The sequence below is a fragment of the Malaclemys terrapin genome, chromosome 14 (assembly GCF_027887155.1).
Source record: "Malaclemys terrapin pileata isolate rMalTer1 chromosome 14, rMalTer1.hap1, whole genome shotgun sequence".
In the NCBI taxonomy this organism is placed as follows: Eukaryota; Metazoa; Chordata; order Testudines; family Emydidae; genus Malaclemys; species Malaclemys terrapin.
In genome coordinates, this window is record NC_071518.1 from 32528068 (window position 1) to 32554467 (window position 26400).

At 45.2% G+C, this 26400-nt stretch overlaps 1 protein-coding gene across 1 annotated transcript in view; it reads right to left on the reverse strand.

The window, feature by feature from the left end:
• SLC12A4 (solute carrier family 12 member 4) overlaps nucleotides 1-26400 on the reverse strand; it is an 83213-nt gene that overhangs the window by 44501 nt on the left and 12312 nt on the right. The gene's annotated exons all lie outside the window — the stretch shown is intronic.

Below are 26400 nucleotides of genomic sequence, written 5' to 3' on the forward strand. Positions count from 1 at the left end.
TCAACTCCCCGAGGAAGACTGTTCTATTCAACAGCTGTTCTATTCAATTTTAATAAGCTGTTCTATTCAATTTTTAAAATCCCAATTTTTGTTCAGCATATAATTTTAAAATGGCATAACTGTGTTAGTTATGTTTCATTTACCATGACACAGAGAAATTGAAACCGTCATTGATATTGCTTTCTGTGTTGAAAGTAATCTTTTTTTAAAAAGACAAGGAGTAATACAAAACTGCCTCAAGGGGAAGTTTACAGGTGGGATGTCGTCTTGGGCCTAATAACCTTGACAGTTTCATTTTTACTTTTTTTTTTTTTTTTAGTAGAGTATTATGATGAATCAGAAAAGACAGTTCCTGAGAGCACTCACAGTTAGAGACTATTGCTGATTTGTAACACGATTTTCTGCTTAAGCAATAAGTACACAAACAAATTACACACATCTAATCAAGCTGATTCAAAAAATATTTAGTAAGTATTGTTGCAGCCTAGTTAAGATAATACCATGTCAACTAACGAGTATTTTCCTTCTATTTTATTGCAAACTAAATTCTGTAAGTAAATATGCACTTTCTCGGTTGCACTAAACCAGTGGTGGGCAACCTGCGGCCCATCAGGGTAATCCGCTGGCAGGCCGCAGGACAATTTGTTTGCATTGACTGTCTGCAGGCACGGCCACCCGCCGCTCCCAGTGGCCGCAGTTCACCGTTCCCAGCGAATGGGAGGGGCACAAGCTGCAGGGACGTCCTGGCCACTGTTTTCCACAGCTCCCATTGGCCGGGAACGTAAACAAACTGTCTCACGGTCCGCCAGTGGATTACCCTGACGGGCTGCATGCGGGCTGCAAGTTGCCCACCACTGCACTAATCCCTTCCCCCTCATGTTTTTGTTCATATAAAATTACAAGCTTTTTGGGATAAAGACTCTTCTTAAGAGTCTAAACTGGCATCTAGCACATTTGGGTGCTGTACAAACAAATATTTCATAGCTTTTATATACTGTACAATGTGCAAGAAAATTTAGCACAGCACAGAGAACCTAAAGAAAGTTTTAAAATAGTTTCAGTATTAAAACTTTTTAAGCGCACTGCAGCATAAAATGATGTGATATTCTGCACAACAGAACAATGGTTCAGGTTTTCAGAAATTCTCAGCATCTGCAGCTACCATTGGAGCTGTAGGTGATCAGCATTTCTTAAATTCACATCTTTTCTTTAGCACTCTGAACTGCATTCCATGTGTTTCACAGGTCCAATACACAAGGCACAGGTGTTTACAGGTTCATGTCCCTAAAAGAAAACCAATATAACCTAAAAGATATTCTAGTCCAGTGGTTCCCAAACTTGTTCCGCCACTTGTGCAGGGAAAGCCCCTGGCGGGCCAGGCCGGTTTGTGTACCTGCTGCGTCTGCAGGTTCGGCCGATCACAGTTCCCAGTGGCCGCGGTTCGCTGCTCCAGGCCAATGGGAGCTGCTGGAAGCGGCGGCCAGTACGTCCCTCGGCCCGCGCTGCTTCCAGCAGCTCCCATTGGCCTGGAGCAGCGAACTGCGGCCACTCGGAGCCGCGGTCGGCCGAACCTGCAGACGCGTCAGGTAAACAAACCGGCCCGGCCCGCCAGGGGCTTTCCCTGAACAAGCAGCGGAACAAGTTTGGGAACCAATGTTCTAGTCACTAATTTAAAAAAACTAAACTACTAAAGAAAGTGAAAGAATATCAAAGACCATATCCTACAAGTTAAAAGAGGGAATTGTGTGTTGAATTTGTAAGAAAAAGCAGAAGATTGAGAGATTGAAAACATTTCTTCAAAATTAGATCTTACAATTCAACTGTGCTTAAATCAATTTAAATCAACTGGTATAGCCTCTGTTGAATTAGCACTACATAAGTGAAGTATCTGTTTTGATATTATGAAACCTGGACGCGTTTCACAAAATTACAAAAATAAACCCAACTGGATAAGTAGTTGGCAAGCTAAATAGAAGGCTCCTATCCGTGTGCAGCATCACATGCTTTCAAGTGTGTTTAAACATTCAACATGTTTAGTTGGATAATTGTTATAGCGAAAAGAAATTCCTATCTTGTTATTTCAGCACCGTTCTCATCAGGGGAAGGGTTTGGAAAAAGCGCAGCTGGTTTGCTGGAAAGTAGAGAGACATTGTGCGTCCACTTGTTTTGGTTAGTAAAAGCAAAACAACTAGCAAAAAGATATCCAGATATAGGCAAAGCAGTTTGTTTTATCCGCTAAAAATAACGGATTGGGTGGCCCTTTTCTGCTGGAATTAAGTCCAAAGTTCAACAGGTGCCGCCATATCAACAGCCACGTGGCTCATCAGGAACACTGGAACCTTCAGATCCAGCATACAGACCTCTGCTACTTCAGCTAATGGAATTACTGGTAGCAGTAGTATGTTGTCATCCTCTATGTGGACCAGCACTAAAAGTTGATGATAAACTTTGCCAGCTGCTTTCACAGATTTGCTGGCAAGAATCTTGAGTTCCATTCCAGGCTCTGGAAGGGAGTGTGCTCTAGTAGACCCAAACTATTCTGCTCTTTTCACACCTCCATGACCACCTTCTGCCTTGAGCCCTCCAACCTGTGCCTGTCCCAGTCCCATCTCTTCCCTACCCCGACTTCTTATTACAGTCCCCTTGCCCAGCTATTCCTAATTTCACCACCATCACTCCCAACTCCTCACACTATCCATCTCTCCCCACAACTCTGGCCTCCAGTTGAAACATAAACATGTCCCCACTGGCTCCCAGTCCTAATCTCCCATCATCCTCAGCTCTTTATCCCACTCTCTTTACCCAGCCAGTCCCAATTCTCCCCCTCTACCCCAACTTCTAGTCTGAGCTGTCTTCCTTCCCACCTCACTGGTTCTCAGTCCGTCTCTCCCTATCTCCACTCCCTATCCAATTTTCCCTCTCCTAGCCCACCATCCTCCAGTCACAGTTTCCACTCCAATCTACTCCCACCCACCTTAGATCTAACTTGTCTCCTTTGCATTCAGGTTGAGAGCACAGGAGAGAGCCTCTCTGCTGTCAGTTCAGGTACCCAGACCAGGTAGAGCCTGTAACAGCTCAATTGCAGGGAAAGTCCTGTTTAGCTCAAGATATGCCCAATGCAGACAATCTTCAGGGAATGCAGTTGCTAAAAATCTAAGAAGCGCAGGTCTAAAATCTGAGTATGTGTTTAAAAAAAAAAAATTCCTCTGGTTTAAAAAAAAGTGGGCATATTTTCAAGGGGAATAACACAGGGCACATTCATGGAACAAAAGCCACCCCCCAACAAGTTCAAATCCCTGCTCTAAAGCTTTGGGGGCACTAGAGGCTTTTCAAAGAAAATGTCATTTGAATTTTTTAAGATGGGCACAACATTTTGTCACTAGCCTCATTCTCACAAACAGCTCAACTGTTTTGGCTGAAATTTTCAGAAAAATCCCAACTGAGTCAGTCACTCAGCATGGAAAATTTCAGCCTAAATTGTTGACGTTTGGCAAAGATATGAACAACTGAAAACGGGGATTTATGAGAAGTGTTGAGCAACTTTAAGAGACAGTACTACCAGATCTGTCTACAATACACACACAGTACATAAGACTTTTTTTGGAACCCTTCAAGTAAAGAGACCCTACATTAACAACAAGTCTATTACCGTTATATCTCAAGTCCTGCAGAGATAGTTAACTAGCATTTCTGAAAAGCCTTAGAACGGTTGTAGTTCATTTTGGGGTGGAGAATGCAGGCTACAAAACTAGATTCTATATTGAACTATTTACCGAGGGCCCAACACAACAGTGTTTTTACATGGTTACTTGGCTATACAGCTTGATCATTTGAAGTGTTTTAGAAACAAAGCAACTATTCTCTGTTTAGAACTGTTTGAATGGCAACATTTTAACTGGTAGGTATCCAGGAAGGAGCAGCACCCTGCTTGCTGCCACCAAAAATGCAAAAGATTCAGGCTGTTTGAGCCTGTATGGGTTTAAATAGGCCTTGAATAAAAACCGTGCAGGGCTAGGGTCTTTGAAGCCCCCAGATTTCTGGAGGTAAAATAATTTAGTTCTGATGTAACCGAAGTATAGCCAGTTCTCCAGGCGTACATTCAAAGCTGCACTTTGACTACTGTGTTTCAAGACCCCCGGGCTCTCATAACCCAAGAAGTTGGTGTAGTCAATGGAGCTAGCCCATTTAACAGGGCCTCCTAATTTCTAAGATGTAAACAATCAAAACCACACGTAAATCACCACTTGAGGGGAGCGGGGGGAGTGTAATATATAATTTAAGTCAAAATGGTTGAATAAGTCATTTTAGAGCTCTCCTAAATGAGGATGGTAATGTCAGGTAGGTTTCCTGTAATTTGTTAGCATACAAATTTCCCCAATCATCTTTTAAATGGGCTAGTTTAATTATAGTGGTTTTGAAGCAAGCACAGGAGCTGTGCATGTTCCTTTTTATGGTTCTGCCAATGTACTGAAATCTTAACCAGCAATAGCTTCTGGACTCCTTTAACTGGGCTCTCCTGAGCAGACTACCTTATTGCAAACCTCAACCATTCAAAACTCATGGGTCATGCCTAAAGAAACGGTATGAGATTATTGTTTAAAATCTCTGGCTTCAAAATCAGTTTTATTTGCCTCTGGGTTTTGAGTTTCCAAGGATCTACGTTTACAAGATTTCTACCACCACCTGGAGGATTAGAAATGTTCTTTTTTTTTTTTTTAAACGTGAAAGATTCTCACATAATCACACCTCTCCAGGAGCTGGGCTTTACGAGAAGACAAACTATCCCAAGATTCCATAAGAACACCTGGTTTGGCAACAGAGCATCAAGCTGAAATGAGATGTTTCTTGACTTTTTAAATATAGGAAAGTGTCTACTGGAGACTAGACTCAAAGAACCACCCATTCACCGCACTTGTTATTTAAGCCAGTTTTCAGACAGTCTGCAGTGGTGAATGGTAATTGTAATAAAAATACTGCCCCACCTAGTTCCTCAAGATTTTGGACCATGCTGTAAGAGATTATTGTTCTCTCAGGCAGTTGTTATAGCTTTGTCTCAAGCAGTACTTAAATTGTCTTGATTATTTATATTCTAGGGTTGCTCTGGTAGATTGGAAGTTTTAAAAATGAGCTAGTAGATCATTTTTTAAACTGTACCTTTGCTGCTTGAAGTCTCAGGGCCTGCAACTGCAAATGCAACAAACAGATTTTGTGTTTCTCTTGTAGCTGCAACATGCTACTGTCAGAAATATCTGCTTAATGGGATATGGGTTCATTTTTAATATATCTGGGAATATTTCTAATGCTTTCTGTAGAAATGCCTGCGCACTTTTTAATCTATAAAAGTCATGTGATTGATCGTTTTAATTTTATGTAAATTAGATTAACTATGAACCCAACAAGTGACAAACTCTTTTGCCCTCTTCAGTCCTCTCATCACTCTTTTCCAACATTCTTACCCCAACCTGGGTTTCTCCAACCAAAAGTGGAAAAATCATCCCCCCTCCCTGGACCTCACTCAGAAGATTAGTGTATCAATAATGGGCTGAAAGTTTACGTTTCATCACAGTATTAGCGTTTAGGGGTGGCTACACTTCCGACGTCATCAGAAATATCTAGCACAATCAGCCAGAAATAGCACGTGATGCCTGCCTTCTGCAAAATGAGGAGGGTATAGCAAAACCACATCTGGATCACTTTCTTCTTCATGTATACAGCATTTGCTCCAGCCCCTTGAAAGAGCATGCAGAAGTCACGAATTACTGATTGTGTACATTATAAATGGGCCTCTGAACTGTAGTCTTCCACTCGTCCAATGGCTAGCCACATTTTGGGTCCCACTTCAGCCCTCTCTCAAATACTGCACACTTCCCCAGTAGTAACCAAAAGCTGAGAGGTTTACAGTCAAGTTCACTGCAAGGACATCCTATTTTAACCTCCATCAATCGTTAGATTTGGCTGCTGCGGAGAGACAGCTTCATGTATTTGTTATACTCTCGCTGGGAGTACTGCATTGCTCTGTTAGATGCATTAGTGGACCAAAATCACTTTCAGCATCACAACTCTTCCTGAGCAATCTGCTCGGTTTAGATGTGCTCTAAACCACAACGCCAAAATGATCTCATTTTATCTGGTTTTTGCTTGCTTCCAATGTCCTGAGTAAGGACCATGTAAACTGACCCCATTTCCTCTAGGAAACAAGAATCAAATACATTTGTAAAGTAATTTTCTAATGTACAATGCAAAGTAATTTTCACAGGATTTGCCATACCGGAATAGCGCATTAGTCCACTACCTTGCCTCTGTTAATGGGAAATACCTAATACATCAAAAAAAACCAACTCTGTAATGTGGGATAGGAAAGCAGTTCAGAGAAATTCCTTTCTCAGCCCCACATGTAAGCAGCTCACATTCTGAAGCATGAAATATGCTTGTGTTGCCTGTGGACAGTGGAGTTGGGGAGCTGATCCCCTGGCAGGCACAGCAAGGCTTCCTCATGCCAAGGACAGGTGGCACGGAGATGTCTCTTAATCCAAATATCGGGACTGTCCATATAAAATAGGGACAGCTGGTCACCCTATATGCAAGGCTCTGTGCAGAGGTTTGCCAATTTCAGCCTGTGTAAGTCCTTAAAAAGTCCTATGATTTGGACATGACCAGCTGACCCAGGCACTCACCCAATTCCCATCAAAAGGAACCGACACTCCAGGCTCTCTCTCAACTACAAAGTTTTGCCAGCATAGCTATGTCACTTAGAAGGAGGAGGGGGAAATCACACTATGACGCTTCCCAGGGTACCCAGGATTAAGAGACATCTCCGTGCCACCTGTCCTTGGCATGAGGAAGCCTTGCTGTGCCTGCCAGGGGATCAGCTCCCCAACTCCACTGTCCACAGGCAACACAAGCACGCCCCTCTTGGCCTGCGCAGGCCCCGCTCTCTTTCTACAAGTTAGCAATAGGCACACTCCTACCCATGAGCATCTCCCTGGAGTGTCCAGCTTCTGGTCCACTGAATACTTACAGTATTCACAGATTCGCTGTTCCCAAAGGAGCAGTATGTGACAGCTTACCAGTTACACCCCAGATCACCACTTCACTTAACACACACTGCTTAGAGCTGTTTATGGTGAAAATGTGTAAAAAAATTATTTAACAAAGTATACGGATTCAAGTAATAGCAAGTAAAAATATTGGAAACAAATGGTTACATATAAAATAAAATCATAACACACATTCTAGAACCTAGACTTACTTAACTAGATGCTTCCCTGTCTTACAGCATTTTACAGCCAGGCTTGTCTGTGATCTTCTGTTTATGAAACAAGTTGCCCTGTCAGTGGAAAAGGCAGAGTGTCTGTTGGTACCCTCAGATATATCAGCACAGTCCTTTGTCCAACTGGACACACGTTGCTGATTTTTTTTTTTCCTGTGGCCTCCCTCTTTTGTCAATTTCACAACCTTTTGATTAGCATCAGGCTCAATATGCAAATAGACCACCACTGTGAAGCAGACAATATACAACGACTAGACAGGGAAATAAGCATCTGTTATCCCCTGCCTGAAAGGAACCGGTCCGACGCACATCACCTTCCTTAAGAACAGAGTTTTCAGTATATATACATAGCTTCTTAAATATCCACCTTATATACACATCACAATTATGACAACCGGTGGGCTACTGTCTCTGAGTACAGACCTTATTCTTTGGTGAATTACTATGCATATATCTGAGCCAGGAGATCCGTGTAAAACTCCCTGTGCCCTCTGCTAGTTGGCATCAAGAGGTCCCTGGGTGTCACACACTCCTATATCAGAGTACCCTACCTGACACAGCTATATCCCCGTGTAGACACAACTATGCTCATAACAGAGTGCTTCTGTCATCTTAGCAAACGTCATTTGAGGAGGTGGTGTGGCTATGCTGGCAGAATTACTCCTGTCAGCTTCTGCAGCATCTTCACTAAGGGCCTCTGCTGGCACAGATATACCAGCAAAGGCTCTGTAGTGTAGACAAGTCCAGACACGTGCTTCTCAGGCTAAGACCAGCTCAGCAAAGCTTCTAATGTCATAATTACAAGGAGTCCCTTCTGATAAGGCAACTTCCTACAGTCTACAATGTGTGATGATTGCATATGTAGATTCCAGACGCAAGATGGGGGACTCATGTCTGCACTAGTGACTGACAGCTGTCAGCTAGGAGTGTGTGACACACTTGTCCTAGCCAGCAGCAATAGCTACCTCTAGTTTCAATAAGAAGGGTCAATTTAGAAGCCAGCTTCCACTAATTTTAGGCCCTGTTTTAACCTTCTCCTGTCCATCAGTTCTACCTCAAATTTCACACACCCTGTCTTAGACCAGAGTAGAATTAATTTTAAAAGTTTGGGGTAAACTGAAGAGTTTTGGAGATAATGACATTTTACATCACAAGAGGCTCTCTTGTATAACGTTTTAACAATCTTTTTATTTAGGTCTTGGTGATTGTCAAGGAGACAACTTACTAGACCATCAGAAATTCAGTGGTAGCCTCACGGCTGTCCCTACCCATACGCAAAGTATGGGACCAAATTCCCTGGTGCCCTACGCAGCTGCGTGCTACTCCAGCCCCTGCTCCTCCTCTTCCCGCCCCTGCTCCACCCCAGCCCACCCCACTCCACCCCTTCCCCAAAGCCCCCGCCCCTGCTCCATCCCCACCCCTTCCCGCCCCTGCTCCACCCCAGCCCTGCCCACACTCCCCTGTGGACTGCAGCAGGGTCGGGCCTACACTCACCGGCGACGGGAAGTGCAGCGACCTGGCCCCAGCCGCACCACCATAAGTGCGGGGGGGCTGCGTAGGGCCCCAGAATGGCTAGGGATGGCCCTGGGTAGCCTAGCCATGCATCAAATACAAATTTATTTCTCCAGAAACACAAAACCAAATGCCTTATTTGTGATCGTGCTTTGCTTGTGCGGACCCTGTTACTGACACACACTGTCTACTGAAAGACACCTTCATAAGACAGACTGCATACCAGGGACCAGCATGCCCTACTGTTCAAAATTATACCAATTATACTAGTCCAGCAGTTCTCAAACTGTGGGTCAGGACCCCAAAGTGGGTTGCGACCCTGTTTTAATGGGTCACCAGGGCTAGCGTTAGACTTGCTGAGGTCTGGGGCCAAAGCCTGAGCCCCATCGCCCAGGGCCAAAGCCCGAACCCAACGGCTTCAGCCCTGGGTGGCGGGGTTCAGGTTACAGGCTCCCTGCCTTGGGCTGAAACCCTTGGGCTTTGGCCTTGGCCTCCCTGCCTGAGGCAGCAGGGCTCAGGCTTTGGTTTGGCCCCCCCGCCCAGGGTGGCGGGGCTTGGGCGGGCTGAAGCTTCAGTCCCCCCTCCTGTGGTCCTGTAGTAATTTTTGTTGTCAGAAGGGAATCGCAGTGCAATGAAGTTTGAGAACCCCTGTACTAGTCATTAGACACAGAGCTAGAGTGTCTACATACACAAACCTTGATAGGAGTATCACTTAGACTCAAACATATGCGTATGTGAAAGCAGTTATAAAACCAAACCTTTGTGGTTTCAATACTCTGCCTGCAGAGGGAACAAGTACATTGCCTGCAAATTTAAGATTGGAATAGCAAACCCACGGCAAAAGAGTTAATTCTGGTTGGGTAATCTAGTCTCAAGACTTCTGTATTTTCTGATACAAAGTGGAAACTTAGTAGCAAACTTCCAAACTGCTATTTGTTTTTGAGAAAACTACAAAACTCTCCAAAAACTTTGTTTGAAGTGACAATGTGTAACTGAATTTTTAAAAATCTATTTTGACTAGGAAATATGGAAAAAGTTATCGGACTCCACCTTATACCATCCTATTCACGTTTATAAAAGAGATAGGGATCAAACAAATGCAATCCAGTTAGATATTGTTCAGATGCAAAAATTGCAGCAGTGTTCAGAGTCACAAGCAGAGTTCAGCAAGTTCGCTTCAACAGGTAGTTATGATTTCCTCCCACCCATCTCAAAAAAATATTGCTGATCCTTACTTTTTCCAAGTTTGGTTTAAAAGTAAAAAGATACAGGCTGAGAACTGATTATCTCCATCTTCTCTGTCCCCGTCCAGTTACCAGAGGATCTTGGTATTTATGATTATTTTAGCCTCAGTCCTGTATCAGGCACTTTGCAGACATGAAGGAAGATACAGACACTCTCCCAAAAATCTTTATCTTAAGACCAGATTCTGCTTCCATACTCACAGGAAGTAGTATATGCTCAACTCATAGCTTCACTGACTTCAGTGGAGCTACCTGATGAGTACAATACTGCTTAATACTAATTAAGCTGGCAGAATCTGACCCTGAATCTTTGCCAGTATGTATGCCAAAAGTCTTGGTCTTCATACTGTGGAATATTTTGACACTACAAAACTATTCAAGCCTATTGTTTACAAATACCAGTGCACTTCAATGTTATGCTAATCTCATGCCTACGTAGAAAGATACAGTAATTCACATATTCAAAGTGTGATGACCTACTATTTGAGGAATATACTTCCAATAGTCACACATCATGGTACTGTAAGGTATAACTAGAAATGGAACTGTCCTTTAACTGCTTGCTCTTGTTTACTAAACTTCTTCTGGTTCCATTACTACAGAGACTAGCATGAGGACATCTATTGAATAAACATACTTCCCAAAGCCTTGGTAAAGTTCCATGGCAAACTACTCAATTAGCAATTGTTTATTTTCTTCAGAGATTTCCAAATGTAAACTACACAACTGAAAAATCACATTCTATTTATTTTTGAAGTTATTGGCTTTAAAAGGCAAAAGAAATCATAATCCAATTATTTAAATAAGATTCCAAGGTGACTAAATTATCAGACAACAGAATTTAGAACCTATTAGAAAAACATGGTTGGTTCTCTCTAGACAACAGTGAATAATGTTTGCATTAAAATGTTTTACATAATACAAGTTTCTGGCTATAACACATTTACACTATCTCCATAAGCAGCTTACGTCACAAATCTGATGAGGAATATTGATTTATTTTTGCTTCAACTGCATTTTGATCAATAGTTAAATTGTCAGAGGCATTTTTCTTTAAAAATGTAAAAACAGTTACCATGGCTGTAAGATTAGATTTTTAACCTGTTGATATTTTTTCAGAATTGAAAAATGTAAATTAAGTTACATCTTAAGGCAGTCAACCTTTTGGTGATTCATCTCTGTAGGCTCCACAGATCAAAGACTCCTGTTGAAGTCTAGCATACTGAAGAGTTTAATACTTTTTTTTATTCACTACATTAAATACATCTCAAATTGTGAATAGCAGGAAATAAAAATGGAATTTTATTATACAACTTTATTTTATATACACACTGAGATAAGTACTGACAGTGACATGACTGCAGAGGGGAAAAGAAGCCATTCTGAGTTCAGCAACAGCTCACCATCTTGAACTTCAAAACCCATTTCACTGAAGGAGAAGGTTGAGGGAGGAGCTGTTGAGGAAATGTTGACTGCTACTCCAGGTTTATCCTCTATTTTAAGATATGGTCACAGGGAGAAGCCAAATCTGTCCTGGATTATACCCCATGCACCAAGGGGGACTGTATGGTGTGTAGGATAGGGTAGACTTCGGCCTGGGATCTCTGATTTCTATCTGAGTTGCTTTTAAGCATGAATAAGGGATCACATTGTACTTTAAACACAGAATTGAATTCCAGAGGTTACACTGATACATTTACTCTTGTACATCATTATCACAGATATGTCTCCATCAACCAGGACAGCTTAAAGCCCAGTAGGAAAACCAAGCTATTAACATTTATAGATAGTTTAAACAGACAAAATTGTTCACCACATCTTTTAGCCTACAATATAATGTTATCCATCTCAATGCTGGGTCACCACTATACCCAAGACTTTGTACTTAATGGATTTTACCTGGAAAAATAAAGGTTGATTAAGAACAGCTCAATTTGCACATGATACTGCATATAAAACATGTAAAAATAACTTATGACCAATAACATCAGCTTTTGCATCTGAAAAGGGTTTAGTACAAGCAAACCAGATATTTACAAATTAAATACTGTTTAAAATGAGCCACTAAAATGTTTTGAAATATATAAAGTGCAATTCTCAGTTCAATACTCCTTAAGATTTGTTTTATGGTTTGTTTAGTATGCAGGTGTAACACCAGCCCTATGAAATCACAGAATCCACCTTTCCCAGTATTTTGCAAGACTGCGATAATACCTTCACAGCCATAGCAACGACAATGAGAACTGCACAACTCAAGTGATTTAGCCTTGAAATGTTTGCGATTAGTGATTCAACAAGTCCCTCTATTTTACTCCTCATAAATAAGCCACACTGATGCCTGCAGAGCACTGCACCCCTTTATAGTATTAATATCAATGCTACGTGCGATACTTACCCCTTAGCAGTAATTCTTTGCCATTTTCTGTCAGTTGGTTTATCATTCTTCTCTATTCTTCAGACAACATTTAGTCAGCACATGCTTTTTTATGCAGCCCTGAAGGACCAGAACAACTAAAACAAGTAATACTGTACTTCCAAAGGAACTGTTCACTATTGCCAGGGTCACACTGACTGCTGGCTGCTGCACTGCACAGAATTGATTTGGTTCATAAAGCAATATCCTTTCTCACAGGAAGACTAAGCAGACATTGATATGGTCCTAAAACTATAATCCTTTCAAAAGAGACGAACTATATAAATGTCACTAACTTACTGAAAATGCTGTTGCTAAAATCCCAAGCTACTTATAGTCAGAAGCCACATTGCCTACCATCTTCCTTTGGCAAAAATGAACTCTGGAGTCCATCATGACTTTACAAATATTGGAGAAGTCTCTTTTCCCGGGAAATCCTAGTGGAGAACCATTAAAGACAAGACAAAATTCAATCCTTAAGCGAGAGAGACGGTGCCTAGGCATAATTTAAGCTTTAGTCAGTATGCATAGGGAAGAGGTAAATTTTAAGTACCAGCTCCGTTTCATCACATAAATCCCTCCCCACACTTGAGTCACAGGTTTTCCTCTCCAGCCTTGCACCTTGTAATATGGATGGCCCTGAAGTCAGTAGCACCATCAGTTATGCCTCAATGTATTATATTGCCCTATTTTTCAGGGATGGTTCAGCAGGGTAGTTTATAACATCCCATGTCCAGAAACCGAAGGTAGAAATATTTAACAATGAGAGGAATGAAGGAAACAAAAATGATTAAAGGTCTAGAAAACACAACCTATGGGGGAAGATTGAAAAAACATGGGTTTGTTTAGTCTGGAAAAGCGAAAACTGAAAGGGGACATGATAACAGTGTTCAAGTATGTAAAAGGTTGTTACAAAGAGGAGGAAGAATAATTGTTTTTCTTAACCTCTGAGGATAGGACAAGAAGCAATGGGTTTAAATTGCAGCAAAGGAGGTTTAGGTTGGACATTAGGAAAAATTTCCTGTCAAGGTGGTTAAGCACTGGAATAAATTGCCTAGAGAGATTGTGGAATCTCCATCACTGGAGATTTTTAAGAGCAGGTTAGACAAACACCTGTCAGGGATGGTCTAGATCAGGGGAAGGCAAACTACAGCCCGCAGGCCGGATCCGGCCCGTCAGGGCTTTCAGTCCGGCCCACAGGATTGCCAGCCCCACGGCTCAACGGGGCTAAGGCAGGCTCCCTGCCTGCCCTGGCCCCGCACCACTCCCGGAAGCGGCCAGCACCACGTCCCTGCAGCCCCTAGAAGAGAAGGGGCAGAGGACTACGTGTGCTCCCTCGCCTGCAGGCACCGCCCCCCACACCTCCCATTGGCCAGGAACGGGGAACCATGGCCTACGGGAGTTTTGGGGGTGGTACCCACAGGCGAGGGCAGCACACGGCAGAGCCGCCTGCCCCACCCCCAGGAGCCACTGCCGGACATGCTGACCACTTCTGGGAGCGGCATGGGGCCAAGGCAGGCAAGGAGCATGCCTTAGCCCTATTGTGCACTGCTGCCACCCCAGAGCCGCTCAAGGTAAGCAATGCCGGGCCAAAGCCTGCATCCCGAACCCCTCCTGCACCCCGCACCCCAATCCCCTGCCCTGAATCCCCTATCCCCTGCCTTTAACCCCCTGCCACACCCCTCCTGCACCTCAACCCCCTGCCCTGAGCCCCCTCCTGCACTCTGCACCCTCTCCTGCACCCCAATCCCCTGCCCTGAGCCCACAACCCCCTGCCCTGAGCCCCCTGCCGCACCCTGCACTGCTCCTGCACCCCAATCTCATGCCGAGCCCCCGATGCACCCCATACCCCAAACCCCTGCCCTGAACCCCCTCCTGCACCCAACCCCTTGCCCTGAGCCCCTTCCTGCACACCGCACTCTGTCCCACACCCGGCACGCCCTCCTGCCCCAGCCCTACATTCATGGCCCTGCATACAATTTCTCCACCCAAATGTGGCCCTCAGGCCAAAAAGTTTGCCCATCCCTTGTCTAGATAATTAGTCCTGCCACGAGTGCAGGGGATTGAACTAGATGACCTCTCGAGGTCCCTTCCAGTTCTATGATTTCCAATCAGAAAAACGTATTCCCCATCATAGTAGAATCAGGTGTTGGAATTTTTTAAATAAAATTGTTTCAGTCTGTTTTCTCCCTTGTATATGACCAAAAAAAAAAAAAACCCCAAACCCATGAGTAACCTCAGATTCACAATCCAGTTATATAAACTGGACAACGTAGTAGCTGCTCACCACTATTCCTCCAAAGGGGAAAACATTGTTTTAGCTAATCCTTGTTACATTTTGTGCCAATTAACATCTAGAAGAGATTGTTCACTGTAGCCAGCCAAGCTAAACGGAAACTGCAGGGAGCACTCCATAATTAGCAAAGAGGTCCAGAGGGAAGAACACCATATTCCAACTTCACCACAGAAAGTAGGTCTAGCTCACCAAGTTCAGATTATAAATTCTTTGGGGAAGGGATCATGTCTTCCTCTGTGTTCTGTGCAGTCTTAAGCATACCCCCAGCACTCAAATAACAGTTCACGTTTACGCAGTGGCTCTAATCCTAAACCATTCCATACAAACCACCCGGGAAGCATCCTCACTGCAGAATAAATTAATAATAATTTGTTTTGAATAAACTTAATCCAGCCAGGACCATCGAGGGAAGGTTTGTTTGGGTTTTTTTTAATTAAACTACCAGATTGACTTGTAAATATATGAGCCCTACAGAGGACAAGTGGAATGGATACTGCTCCAACTGACAGGTACCCATGATTTATTACTATTCGCTTTCTCTCTCTGCATATGGTCAGTATCAGTTTAAACGCTGAGGTTTCTACCACCAGTCTGGTCATTTTAGGTCCTTGCTAGCTCTTCCATCTTCAGAGGAGCGCCTGGTGCTCGAGAGAAAGCTGCACCCTTTAGCAATGGATGCTTGTGGCTAGGGTAGCATAACTTTATAATTGGGGTGGGGCTTTTTGTCACGGGAGCAGTGTTTATCCCGAAGTTCTTTTCAAATTTAAACTCATATACAAGCTAGAGATGATTTCACACCCCATTTTAAATGAAGGTCACAGCTGGAGTTAAACAGCAGCTATTTAGCACACAGCTGCGGCAGCACTGTGACGTGGGCAGTGTAGACACGCTTTATCACTGGGGGAGAGCTCTCCCAGCCATTAAAAAAAAACCACCCCAAACGACGGTGGTAGCTTTCCCGGGGATAAAGCGCTGTCTCTACTGACACTTTTCAGCGCTAAAACTTTTGTTGCTCAGGGGGGTGTTTTTTCACACTCCTAAACAACAAAAGTTTTAGCTCTGAAAGTGGCAATGTAGACACAGCCTAAGTGATAATCTAGGCCAGAAAGTTAATAGACAAGAAGGCATTTGAAAGACAGAATTACCAGATTTGAATTTGACGGGGCTAGTGGAGTGCCTTATGAAAAACAAAAGGTACAGCGGTATCTTTAATGCACATAAGCGTTGTGTCTCTCAGAAAGATGGTACCAGCAGAGCGCTGTATTTTGAGGCCTGGTTTAGGTCCGGGGCAACACCCTGGTTTACCTGATTACCTGGGCAACACCCTGAGTTTCCACGGAGATCGTCTTTGCATACCGAGACCAAGTTCAAGGCTGTTTAGCTTGGGAGCACAGACAGGATCTCAGCACAAGGTGGGGCTGCTATAAAAGTGTGTGGCTCCTAGGTATAAAATTTGTTTCTTACTGTGGCAATCAGCAATTTAAAGTATGCAATAGCAAGCCTCAACAAGTCTGCCTTCTCGGAGAGTTACCGTAGTTCAGCAAAACAAACTGCTTCAAATGGCGCGTAATAAGAATCTTTTTGCCTTTGAAATAGAGATGAAAGGCAAAATTACAATGGTCTGACTCCCCTGAAGACACATTTTCTCAGACAACGTCTGATGCCCTAATTAAGTAACTTCTCATACACAGGACCTGCTTAATAAAAAATGAATAAGAAAAAGCACTGGGCTGTAAGTAGGGACCGCAAAAAGATGGAGACTGGCAGCTAGTTTGTAGGGGGAAAGTGTGACTTCTTTCATCTGTGAAAAAAGGGAAGCTAACGTGTAACCCACACACCACCTGGGTGTGGTGTTCTGTCTCATCTAGTGGCACCGAGACCACTTAGAAATGAATGAGCCTTAGCTAAGATTCCGTTGGCTTTTAGCTCATGCGGTAGAGGCTCATGCACTAAGCTCCGGAGATCCCGGGTTCAATCCCGACGACCGGGGTCTGTTGGCATTACAAAAGCAGTCTGTAGAACGAATATGCTGTATTATTTAAACACATATCTGTTTCATCTATTTATCAGAGGTATTTATATGGCCCCCACTACTATAGAATCTCTCCCAGTCAACTGCAGTCCTAGTTTTCAAAGCAATTAATGGATCAAGACCCAATTAAATTGAAGACTAAATTTTGATCTGTGAACCAACACAACAGCGGCACTCCTCTGGGACAATGCACATCACCAAGCCCAGGACAAAGTATGTGAGAGCTGGGAATAAAGCATTCTGGATGGAGGGGACCCAACTATAGAACAAATTTCTAGAGGCAATCAGGCAAATCCAGAGTCTAGCCGTGTTTAGGAAACACTGCAAAACTATCATCTTCAAAAAATCCTTTCCACCATAAGAATGGCACTCAGCACTGACACCCTCTTTTAACTAATAAACCCCCACCAACAGAAAAAAAGGAATAAGACCCAAAATACAAACTCTACGCCTCCCACTCTCCCAGCAGAGATTCCTCCCCTCCCTTAAAATAGCAGAAGTGCTGGAGACTCCGTAAAATCCACTTCACTATTACTACTGAATTTACATTGAAGCTGCTCTGATACTATGGTGATGGGCAGCAGTACAAATCCATAAGACTGAGATGTTTGGATTCTATCTTTTGCTAAAGGATTTATCTTCAATACCTCTAAGTGTTAGAAAAACTCTATTATCCCCATTTCAGAGAAGAGGAACTGAGGCCCAAGGGTCTTGTCTTCATTGGGAAAAAAGTTGTATTTTAAACACACGTTGCTAAGCTGCGTTAACATCTCAGGCCACATCAACAACACAAAGTTCTGTCAACGCGAGTTACGTCGGTGTTCAGCTGCTGACCTCTGTATATCACTTGGGCACGTGCCTACTTGGGTGCCTGCACCGACACCGCACTTACTCACCATGACTGCTTGCATCGAGGTAAAATGCAATGAATCATGGGAAGGTATCCCAGTGTGAACCACACTGCTGTCCAGCTTAATGCCTTCTGGGACATTTTTGCAGTGCTTTGTGGGATACCAGTGGTTTGGCCAGGGATTTCTGAGAGCTATAATCAAGTTCCCACCACTCCACTTTCTCCATCCCATATTGCTTTCCGCATCCCGTAATTTCCACACCTTTTAAAAATTCCCAAAATTCCACACACCGCTTTTTTGGTCTCCACCATCAATGTTGGCAGAAGCATGGACCCTGCATAGCTCAGCACAACTGTGGTAGAGCAGGGTGTCTGGAGTCCCAAATTAGTGCCCTAATCACCAGACCATCCTTCTTTTCACATCCATATTAGTACAGCCATCACTGGTAAAAATTCAGCATTTGTCGAATAGCTACAACACTATTTCTCCTCATTCCTATAATAGTACATATACTCTATATATATACTATACAAGTACATATATATATACTATATATATATATAGTATACAAATACAATAGTACATATTCTATAATAGTATACAAGTGTTACAATGGAACAAATGTTCACCACTACTTCAGACATCATGCAGTAATGAGCACACTAAGCTCTTTGAGGTGCGTGTACAACTTAGCATGGCTATCAATCTAAGGCCTGGTCTACACTACGGGTTTAGGTCGACTTTAGCAGCGTTAAACCGAATTAAGCCTGGACACGTCCACACAACGAGGCCCTTTCTTTCGAATTAAAGGGCCCTTTAAACCGGTTTCTTTACACCACCTCCGACGAGGGGATTAGCGATAAAACCGGCCTTTGCGGGTCGGAATTGGGGTAGTGTGGACGGAATTCGATGTTATTGGCCTCCGGGAGCTATCCCACAGTGCTTCATTGTGACCGCTCTGGACAGCGCTCTCAACTCAGATGCACTGACCAGGTAGACAGGAAAAGACCCGCGAAGGTTTGAATTTCATTTCCTGTTTGCCCAGCGTGGAGAGCACAGGTGACCACGCAGAGCTCATCAGCACAGGTAACCGTCATGGAGTCCTCCCAGGATCGCAAAAGAGCTCCAGCATGGACCGAACGGGAGGTACGAGATCTGCTCGCCATATGGGGAGATGAAGCAGTGATAGCTGAACTCCGTAGCAGTAAAAGAAATGGAAAAGTATTAGAAAAGATCTCCAAGGCCATGAAGGACCGAGGCCATAACAGGGACACACAGCAGTGCCGCGTGAAAATTAAGGAGCTAAGGCAAGCCTACCACAAAGCCAGAGAAGCAAACGGAAGGTCCGGGGCAGAGCCGCAAACTTGCCGCTACTACGCGGAGCTGCATGCCATTCTAGGGGGTGCAGCCACCACTACCCCAACCGTGTGCTATGACTCTCTCACTGGAGAAACACACAGGGAAGACGGTTCGGGGAACGAGGAAGATGACGATGGAGGTACTGTAGGTAGCTCACAGCAGCAAGGAAGCGGAGAAACCGGTTTCCCCAACAGCCAGGATATGTTTGTGACCCTGGACCTGGAACCAGTAACCCCCGAACTCACCCAAGACCCTCAGGGCACACAGGAGACCTCTGGTGAGTGTAACTTTGTAAATATTTGTAAACATTACCAAAAAAAAGCAAGCAAGTCTGTTAACGTGTATGGGGATGGAGCGGAAATCCTCCAGGGACATCTCCAGAAAGCTCTCCTGGTTGAAATGGGGTGATTTTATTAAGGGGGACATTCAGAGGCGCCCGTTCCTGCTCTTCTGACCAGAAATGTTCCCCGCTGTTAACCACGCGGTGGGGGGGAGGGGTGAAGTGATCATCCCAGAGAATCGTGTGTGTGTGTGGGGGGGGGGGGGGTTTACTTGTGTTTGTGCCGCATGTTAACCGGGAAACCGCAGCCCCCTCCTTTTACATTGAAACCCCATTTTAAATGGACAACCCAATTCATCCTTGATATGGGAAATGCGCTGCTGTTTGCAACCTTTCCCGCATGTTAAGAAGGTTAAAAAAGCCAAAACACTGTGGCCTACGATGGCTGCCTGCAAGCCGAAATATGCGACCTTGTAATGAAAGAGTGTACCCATTGTTCCCTAAAATGTGTCTTTTTTAACCACCTCTCCCTTCTCCTCCACCAGCTGCAAATGTTTCTCCTTCGCAGAGGCTCGTAAACATTAGAAAGAGAAAACGTAAGACGAGGGACGAGATGTTCACGGAGCTGCAGATGTCCGCCCAGGCTGATAGAGCACAGCAGAATGCGTGGAGGCAGTCAATGACGGAGATGAGAAAAGCCCAATATGAACGAGAGGAGAGGTGGCGGGCTGAATCGCGGGAAGAACAGAGCAAGTGGCGGGCTGAAGACGATAGGTGGCGTCAGCTTGCAGACAGACGGCAAGAGGCAATGCTCCGTCTGCTGGAGCATCAAAGTGATATGCTCGAGCGTATGGTTGAGTTGCAGGAAAGGCAGCAGGAGCAGAGACCGCCGCTACAGCCCCTGTGTAACCAACAGCCCTCCTCCCCAAGTTCCATAGCCTCCTCACCCAGACGCCCAAGAACACGGTGGGGGGGCCTCCGTCCACCCAGTCACTCCACCCCAGATGATTGCCAAAGCATCAGAAGGCTGGCCTTCAATAAGAGTTAAAGTTTTAAAATGCAGTGTGTCCTTTTCCATCCCTCCTCCCCCACCCATCCCAGGCTACCTTGGCAATTATCCCCCTACCTCTGTAAGGAACTAATAAAGAATGCATGAATGTGAAAAAACAATGACTTTATTGCCTCTGCAAGGGGGAGGGGAGGGTGGGGTGGAGTGGTTGGTTTACAGGGAAGTAGAGTGAACCGGGTCGGGGGAGGGGGGGGTTGCAGGGTTCATCAAGGAGAAACAAACAGAAGTTTCACACAGTAGCCTGGCCAGTCACAAAACTCGTTTTCAAAGCTTCTCTGATGCGCACCGCGCCCTGCTGTGCTCCTCTAACCGCCCTGGTGTCTGGCTGCGCGTAATCAGCGGCCAGGCGAGTTGCCTCAACCTCCCACCCCGCCATAAAGGTCTCCCCCTTACTCTCACAGATATTGTGGAGCGCACAGCAAGCAGCAATAACAATAGGGATATTCTTTTCGCTGAGGTCTGAGCGAGTCAGTAAGCTGCGCCAGCGCGCTTTTAAACGTCCAAATGCACATTCCACCACCATTCGGCACTTGCTCAGCCTGTAGTTGAACAGGTCCTGACTCCTGTCCAGGCTGCCTGTGTACGGCTTCATGAGCCATGGCATTAAGGGGTAGGCTGGGTCCCCAAGGATCACGATAGGCATTTCAACATCCCCAACGGTCACTTTCTGGTCCGGGAAGAAAGTCCCTTCCTCCAGCTTTCGAAACAGAGCAGAGTTCCTGAAGACGCGAGCATCATGTACCTTTCCCGGCCATCCCACGTTGATGTTGGTGAAACGTCCCTTGTGATCCACCAGGGCTTGCAGCAGCATTGAAAAGTACCCCTTGCGGTTTACGTAGTCGGTGGCTTGGTGCTCCGGTGACAAGATAGGGATATGGGTTCCGTCTATGGCCCCGCCACAGTTTGGGAATCCCATTTCAGCAAAACCATCCACTATTGACTGCACGTTGCCCAGAGTCACTACCCTTGCTATCACCAGGTCTTTCATTGCCCTGGCAAATTGGATCACAGCAGCCCCCACCGTAGATTTGCCCACTCCAAATTGATTCCCGACTGACCTGTAGCTGTCTGGCGTTGCAAGCTTCCACAGGGCTATCGCCACTCGCTTCTCAACTGTGAGGGCTGCTCTCATCTTGGTATTCTGGCGCTTCAGGGCAGGGGAAAGCAAGTCACAAAGTTCCATGAAAGTGGCCTTACGCATGCAAAAGTTTCGCAGCCACTGGGAATCGTCCCATACCTGCAGCACGATGCGATCCCACCAGTCTGTGCTTGTTTCCCGGGCCCAGAATCGGCGTTCCACGGTATCAACCTGCCCCAGTGACACCATGATTTCCACATTGCTGGGGCCTGTGCCTTGTGAGAGGTCTATGGCCATGTCAATTTCCTCATCACTCTCGTCGCCGTGCTGCAATCGCCTCCTCGCCTGGTCCGGGTTTCGCCTTGGCATGTTCTGGCTCTGCATATACTCCAGGACAATGCGCGTGGTGTTCATAGTGCTCATAATTGCCGCGGTGATCTGAGCGGGCTCCATGATCCCAGTGCTAGCTATGGCGCCTGGTCAGAAAAAAGGCGCGAAAGTAGTATCTGATGGACCAGGAGAAGGAGGGCGGGAGGGAGGGAGGGAGGGAGGGAGGGCCGAGTGACGACATGGCGTACAGGTACAGAAACAGGGAGAAACACAAACAACTGTCACACAGAATGGTCCCCCCAAAGATTAAACTGGAAACCCTGGGCTTAGCAGGCCGTTGATTTCACGGAGGAAGGGGAAGCAAATGAACACAGAACAAATCTATTTTTTACATCTTAAGGTGGCAGCCGACGCTGCAGCATGAGTGACAGCCATACCAGTACGATGATGATGGGTACCAATCATAATATACCATCATCTGCCAAAAGGCAAGGGGCTGCTGCTGTGTAGCAATGCAGCCCCACGTCTGCCAGCCCCACGTCCGCCAGCACCCAGCATCGCCCTCGGCCTCTTCTGGGTGCTTAGCAGACAATATTGGGCAATTGGCAGAAAATAGTATATTATGACTGGTAACCGTCATCATCGAGACAGTAGCATGTCTGCCCAGGTGGCCATGATTGACAGCCACTCCAGTACGACGATGACGGGTACCAGTCATAATATACCATCGCCTGGAAGGGGCTGGTGCAATGCAGCCCTACGGCTGCCAGCCCCACGGCTATCACTCATGCTACACCGTCTACCGCCAAAAGGCAGTTAGCAGCTGCTGCTGTGTAGCAATGCAGTCCCACGTCTGCCGGCACCCAGAGGACATATGGTGATGGTGAGCTCAGCTGTGCTGAGCGGGCTCCATGTTGTCTGCACAGGTAACCCAGGTAAAAAGGCGCGAATCTATTGTCTGCCGTTGCTGTGACGGGGGAGGGAGGGGCCTGACGACATGTACCCAGAACCGCCCGCGACACTGTTTTGCATCATCCGGGCATTGGGATCTCAACCCAGAATTCAAAGAAAAGGCGCGAACCGCTTCTCGGCTCGAGCTGTGGCGCAAACGTAGTATCTGACGGCCTAGGGGAAGGAGGGAGGGGGGCCGAGTGACGACATGGCGTACAGGCACAGGGAATTAAAATAAAGAACGGTGGCTGTGCATCAGGGAGAGACACAAACAACTGTCACAGACTGGTCCCCCCCAAAGATTAAACTGAAAACCCTGGGTTTAGCAGGCCGTTGATTTGACGGAGGGAGGGGGAAGCAAATGAATACAGAGAAAATCTATTTTTTACATCTTAAGACGACGGTGCAGCGTGACTGATAGCCCTCGGCATCTTTCTGGGTGCTTGGCAGCAAATACGGGGCGGTGTATGACGATGGTCTTCAGGCCTATTGCACGAGCTGCTGCTCAGGGAAGACTCTGCTAATGTGCGATGACCCGACTTGTAATAGGCCGGCTAACAGTCATAATACACCATTTACTGCCAAAAGGCAAGCCCCACGGCTGCCAGCACCCAGATCGCCGATGAAGGCTACCAGTCTACTGCACCATCTACCGCCAAAAGGCAGTTAGCAGCTGCTGCTGTGTAGCAATGCAGTCCCACGTCTGCCGGCACCAAGAGGACATATGGTGACGGTGAGCTCAGCTGTGCTGAGCGGGCTCCATGTTGTCTGCACAGGTAACCCAGGTAACCCAGGTAAAAAGGCACGAATCTATTGTCTGCCGTTGCTGTGACGGGGGAGGGAGAGGCCTGACTACATGTACCCAGAACCGCCCGCGACACTGTTTTGCATCATCCGGGCATTGGGATCTCAACCCAGAATTCCAAGGGGCGGCGGAGACTGCGGGAACTGTGGGATAGCTGTGGGATAGCTACCCATAGTGCAATGCTCCGGAAGTCGACGCTAGCCTCGTACTGTGGACGCGGTCTGCCGACTAGAGCACCTAGAGCATTTTATTGTGTGGACATACACAATCGGCTGTATACAACCGATTTCAATAAAACCGGCTTCTATAAATTCGAACTAATTTCGTAGTGTAGACATACCCTAAGCAACTTTGGAACAACCTGGAGACAAATGCAACTGTTGCAATAGCTTTTAAGTAAAGCAAAGACCTCAGAATCCTGCAAGTGGTACCAAAAAGAAAATCCTTTCCCAAACATCCAGGCAAAAACTCTTAAGGCTGCTACCACTTAATTTTCCACTCCGCCGGCCAAGCAAATGTCTGCCTGTGGGCATACAGAGCAGAACAATGATTAAAAGATCATCAGTAACTCAGCATAACATTTTGTTGTGCCAAATATTTCCATGGAAATGGATTCCTCACACTGTTCTAGGCAGCTGTCCTTCAAGGAAGGTGTACAATGACACACAGGAGTACAGGAAAAGGTTGGTTGACACTTCCAAGTCCCACACTGGTCATGATTATAAAAGTTAAACCCCTACCACACAGCAGGGGCCATAATCCACTGAATTAGGTGTCTGTTACTAAAAAAATACCCTACAAATATAGACCAATATCAATATACAAAAAATATAAAGACAAACTTCCAGTATGGAGATCAGGGTAGATAACTTTAAGTCCACGAGAGAACAGATTATCATTCTGCCACTTACGGAATTATATTGATAAGCAGTAGATATAGCAGTCTCCTGCAATATCCTGAATGAACTTAATTCAATAAAGTTAAACCTTACTGAATCAGGGGTCCACTGTATTAAAATTCCACAATAACACATGTACAATTTTATCTCCCGTCTCTGGGAGGAGGGGGATGCTAATATATTTCCTCTGTTATTGGTGCTTTGTAGACACACACACACACACACACACACACACACACACTCCCTCCCTCCCGAGAGGAAGGCAGTTCAAACTGGATTCTCCAGTGACCAAGAGCCTAAAAGGATTTTTGGATAAATAGCCTGGTTTTAAAATGGCTCAGTGCCTTCTTCCTGACTTAGCAATGGACAGTATCCCTGGTCCACGGAGCGCCCCAATCCTTAGAGTAGGATTGGAAAGACTGGGCCTACTGAGGCCCCAAAGACTGGGTGCTAGTTCTGAGCTGAAGCTGCAATGAACTTGTGACTACAAAGGAAACCCCTGAGGCTAGGGTGCTGAAGGACTGCTCCTTCCAGAGCCTATGTTGAGATGGTGTCTAGTAAGTTTATTAGCAGGCATGTTGCTTCTTTTATCGATTTTAATGTTTTCTCTGTAGTGCTTTTACCTTAAGAATAAAAGAGGCTTGCACAGAAAGAACTGTGTGGTAACGTATAACTGGAGCAATTACACCTGTTAACCGTCTCTGAAAAGAAAGTAAGCAACCTGTCTCTGCGGGGAATAACACAGTGAAGGCAGGGAACTGTGCAGCCGGGAAGTAGCCCAGTCAGAAGGGAGTAAGACGAGGGTCTTCACCCAAGAAAGCCACAGTTGAGGAGCTGAAAGCCTGAGAGTGAATGCCCTTGCTGAACCAATGAGGGGAAACACATGTGCAGTTGCCCTGAACTGTGATAGTAGGATCCACAAACTCCACTAACATGTACCAAACCTGCTAAAGAACAAAGTCTGTGAACAGACTGGGAACAGAAATACTTAAAGTCAAACGTATTCACTCTGGAAAAATGTTCTCTTGTAGGATCTACAGAATAATCTTTTCATTCATGGGGAGGAGAAATGCATTATATAACAACATTTTTTCCCCAAGGTACACCTACCATTAGCAACAACATTGCAGCAGAGAGCTCTGGGGCTATGTCTACACTACAGCTTTTATCGGCATAAATTATGTTGCTCAGGGGGGTGAATAAAATCACCCCCGAGTGACATAAGTTACACCAACATAAGCACCTGTGTGGACAGTGCTATGTGGATGGGAGAGCTTCTCCCACCGACATAGCTTCTGCCGCTCACGGGGGCTGGAGTGAAGAGAGCTCTCTTAGAGCGGCTACTTTAGAGAAACTCTCTAGTGTACCCGTGCTCTAGATGCTGTAGACTTCTTTTTTGGTAATTGGCTTGAAAGGAGTCAAAACCACACTCCATCTGAGCGGCTACCGCAAAGTTTGGTACTTGGATGTTAAAGAACTGCCCATCTCTAAGAAACTGAAGCTTTTGTTGTTCCTGCTGTTGCTCTTTTGAGATTTAGTTCCATAACAACTGGGATTAATTGTGAGGCAGCAAGATTAGCACATGTGTAAAAGATTCTGAAGTATGCAAGATAAAAACTATAAAAAAAACTTATGTCCAATTTAACATTGTATTTTACACGCATTTATAAAGTGTCATCTGATAAATTCATATAAATGGGCTAGTGATTGGAAGCAGTTTCACACACCTGGCAAGAGATTCTCTCACTTACGATATTCTGTATAACAAACCCCTCCCCATAGCACGCTGGCCTTTGTAGTGTTGCTGCTATTTTGCATACAAAAAAATCACTTGAGAACTCATCTATACAGCCAATAAAGCATTTGTAGAATAAGTAAATATGGCTGTTTGGACTACTATGAAGATTCCTTATTCTCTTCAACAGGGTACCTGAATCTAGTCCTCAACAGCTGCCAGTAGTGCTTAAATTATAATGAAAAATTTATTAACCAGAAAACATACAGAAATAAG